Source organism: Pongo abelii, chromosome 22, assembly GCF_028885655.2.
Source record: "Pongo abelii isolate AG06213 chromosome 22, NHGRI_mPonAbe1-v2.0_pri, whole genome shotgun sequence".
Lineage (NCBI taxonomy): Eukaryota > Metazoa > Chordata > Mammalia > Primates > Hominidae > Pongo > Pongo abelii.
In genome coordinates this window covers 21979299-21983607 of record NC_072007.2, presented here as the reverse complement: position 1 = coordinate 21983607, position 4309 = coordinate 21979299, and the positions used below count along the sequence as shown (strand labels likewise).

The window sequence follows — 4309 nt, the reverse complement described above, 5'->3', positions numbered from 1 at the left end:
TACCTATGTAACAAACCTGTATGTTGTGCACATGTATCCCAGAACTTAAAGTATAACAAAAAAATTAACCAAGTATCAGGAGAGGCATCTCACCAAAAATTATATGAACATTTTTAAATATGATTTTTTTATTGGGGACATGTGCATTTAAATAAAAATTAGATCCCATTATTCACCTACTAGAATGGTTAAAACACACAATTCTTATAATGATAAATGACAATATGAATGTGGAAAACCAAGAACTATCATGCATTGATGGTGGGAATTCAAAATGGGACGTGCACAAAAGGAGATATTTTGGCATTTTTTAAATAGAGATAAAAGTAGAGTTAAAATGTGATTTGTGCCTGTGTTCCAAAATATTGACAACACTGATTCAGAAATTGATGTTTACAAAGATACCTACAGAGGAAATTCTATACCAGTTTAATTAATTTGATTCATTCTCCAGTCCCTGAAATTTGCTTACAGAATAAATCTTGTATGAAAAATCTCTCAAATAGTTAAAATTTCTCAAATAAACATTAATATTATTTTTCTTTAATGACTTACTTAATGTCATTTTCTAAGAATGTCTTCAATGTAATAATCTTTATCATTTCCTCCATGCCAGCACAGCTGCTTCCTCCCTGGGGTTTCTGACACTCTGAGGATGTGGGTTTTCATACCGTGTCTCTCACACAGTAATACACGGCTGTGTCCTCAGATCTCAGGCTGCTCAGCTCCATGTAGGCTGTGCTCGTGGACGTGTCCCTGGTTATGGTGACTGCCCTGGAACTCCTGTGCATATTGTGTGTTACCATTGCGAGTGTTGAACTCTCTCATCCACTCAAGCCCTTGTCCAGGGGCCTGTTGCACCCACTGCATGTAGTAGTTGGTGAAGGTGTATCCAGAAGCCTTGCAGGAGACCTTCACTGAGGCCCCAGGCTTCTTCACCTCAGCCCCAGACTGAACCAGCTGTACCTGGGACTGGGCACCTGTGGAGAGGACACAGGAGTGGATAAAATCCCCCTTGACTAGACTTAATCCCCTCCTCATCACTGGGACTTGTTGGCACCTTACCTGTAGCTGCTGCCACCAAGAAGAGGATCCTCCATGTCCAGTCCATGGTGAGGAGCTGAGCTATCAGGGGATTCTCTAGAGGAGGGATGTGGTTGTTGGGTGATGCTCTCAGGCACAGACTTATCCATATTTACCTCAGTGGATCTCAGATTATTTGCATATTCATGAGACAGAGCATTTCATAGCTCAAAGCCTGACCCGTGATAAGATAGGGAAAATAAATGCCACATCCCCCTTACTAGAGTGAGATGCTGATGGTCCCAGCCCTAATCCTGCTTAAGGAAATCCATGCCCTGACCCAATTATGAACATTTGTGGACAGAGGTCCTTTCAGTGAAGAATATGCCCCCTCAGAAGAGACTCCTTACTGTGAACCTACATTTGATTAGCATAGAGACCACCTGGATCATTTTTGGGACTGTCACTCTCCACGACATTCAGCAGGTGCCTTGGCTCTATCTTGGACCCATCAGGCACCAGCACAGCTCACTGGTGACTCTGAGAAAGTAAAGCTGATGTCCCGCGTGAGTGTCCAGCAGGTCCCTCTGAGATCTGCTGGACACTCTTGAGACATTGCTTCCAGCACTTGCCTGGTGTCTGATCCCCCAGGATCTGTAACAAAAACACTTTTGGTTTACAGATTTGCTTTGTGATGTGTGATTAGAGCTGATATTCTCATCTCACGGATGACAGGAATCAAAATATGTAAGAGGAATTTGGAGTTCTTTATGAACTCACTGCTCCCAAAATAATTGTCAAGGAGTTTGTGTTTTGAATAATGTTGGGTTACTTTTGAACTCCATTTATTAGAATTTCATGAAGTACTTAATACTTTCAGTTCATATCCATAGATCCTCATCTTTCAATATTCATTTCTTACTCACTTTGTCTGTGCACCTGCCACACTCTCACATCCACCACTGTCCTGTCACTCACACAATGTAGGCAACTTTACCTAACACTGAAATCTGAATTTCTTATTCATAGGAAATGTAGTTTCTTCAACTAGTCTGTACGCATTGAATTAGTAAAAACACACCCATCTTTCATATTCTCACTATTAAGATATTACAATCCTGGAAACCCACTTTAAAAAATAGTTCTCATTGCCTCAAGTTATTTGAATGGTTTGGATATAATAGGATATTTAAAGGCACGTCAGCAACTTGTTGAACAATTATTTTAGATTGTTTTTTCCTGACAAAGGAAGACCCAGGCCCTGGGAGAAAACCTCCTCCCCAGCCTCAGTGCACCTGCTCTGGGGCTGCAACCTGTGCTTTGTGGCTCCCGAGTGCCTCCTCCAGCCAAGATATTACCTTGCAATGAGGTTTCTGTCGTGGCTCACAAACATTTTCCCTAAGTCTCTAGCCCAGCTTGAAGTGGCTGTGTCCTGGTTTAGAATACTCCTTCAGTGGCACCATATGCTGCTGACACCATTTCTTTTAAGATTTGATTAGCCTTACTAAACCTATTGAACCCTACAAGGAGACCCAAAGAAAAGATTGTATGACACAGAAGGGAGCCTCTTGTCTGAAGCTTCACATTTCCTGAGTCAGTGGACCCACAATGAGCACAAAAACCTGTAGGATTTTAGGAGTGCCTTGTTTCTTCGTTGGGCTCTTGCAGTTGAATGTGGCATCTGAGAATACCTGCAGGTATAGATACATTCAGAATAAAGCCCAGTTTGTATCTATTATTCCAATAACGCATATTTTCCTTTCTTCCTAGGTTCTAGCCTATAGAAAGTGACTCCTACACTGACACTAGGCCTAGGTTTATGGCTTTTTTCTCAAACTGAATGCTTTGCAGAAGAAGTGACCTCATTGTTAGAAGAAAGCGTCCTGTCTCCAGGAAGTCAGTCTCTTTAACTAACGCACCTGAAATGTTATGTCCTGAGAACTTGTGAAAATTCATTTCTTGGAGTAAAGAAACAGGAAAGTTATTGTCAAATCATTAGAAGAAACCTTATCAGAAATTCTTTCAACACAGCAGTCAAATTCCAGTAGGTCAATCCTTGGGTTTATGTTTCACAACTCAAGAAGGAATAAAGAAATCTACATAATTGGAAGGCTACTCTAACAGAGGGAATTTTGACCCATTTAATTAATAGACCAGTATTCACTTAAAGACACTCTCCTATGAGATCTCCAACTTAAACAGATCTCTGTAACCTGAAGAAGTTTTGTCAACGGATCCTTTTTCTCTAGACATCCACAAATGCAAAAACACATTTTGTATATTTGTGCCTGAGTGATCTACAGAAGTCCTTGTCTTATTAATGAAAGTTCATGGAGACACCCTCCTATGAGATCTCCAAATTAAACAGATCTCTGTAACCTGAAGAAGTTTTGTCAACAGATCCTTTTTCTCTAGACATCCACAAATGCAAAAACACATCTTGTATATTTGTGCATGAGTGATCTATAGAAGTCCTTGTCTTATTAATGAAAGTTCATGGAAACATGATAACTGCATCACTGACTGTGCACTCACACTTCACTGGTTTCAAACATCTCTCACCCATGTGATGGGGCAATGGGTGCCTCTGAGAAAATTCTGACTTTTTGGACTGCACATGTTCTCCACTCTTCACTTGACTTCATGGTTCCACGTTCATACAGATGTGTCTGTGACTGAAAACCCAACACTGATATTCAGTGGATTTTCCTCTTATGAGATTCATATTCTCTGTCTCTCTTTCTCTCCACATCTCTATCTCTCCATTTTTCTCTGTCAATACTATTTTCTAATAAATCATCCTGAATCCTGCGAACAGCCTGCATCACACACTCTGCCAATCTTCTGCCTCAAAGATAATTAGGGGAAAACTCATCCTTGCCCAAGGTGGGAGAACACTCTGGACTTCCACCAGCTATATTAAAAGCCTCATATGAAGAACCATGATAAAACATTTTTTGTTTTTGGATTATAGCTCAAAAATAATTTTTTTAATAATGGCTATGGCATTCTATATTCCTAGCACTATGCAAAGCAGTATAGATGCTCCAAATAAAAGAGAAATACCGTATGACCAGTGATCCGCCTTATGGAAATATACCTAAAGGAGATGAAATTACCACCTTGTGAAGATACCTGCTCTCCTGTGCTTATTGCAACTCTGGTCACAACAGCCAAGATATGGAAACTGAGTGTCTGTCGATGGGCAAATGCATAAAGACAATGTGGTATGTGTACACAATATAACATTATTCAACCTTAGAAAATAAAGAGATGCTGCCATTTT

At 40.3% G+C, this 4309-nt stretch overlaps 1 pseudogene; it reads right to left on the bottom strand.

Moving 5' to 3' along the window:
• Positions 1–665: 665 nt before the first annotated feature.
• On the bottom strand, positions 666–1111 carry LOC100936303 (immunoglobulin heavy variable 1-3-like; annotated as a pseudogene).
• Between the last annotated feature and the right edge of the window lie 3198 nt (positions 1112–4309).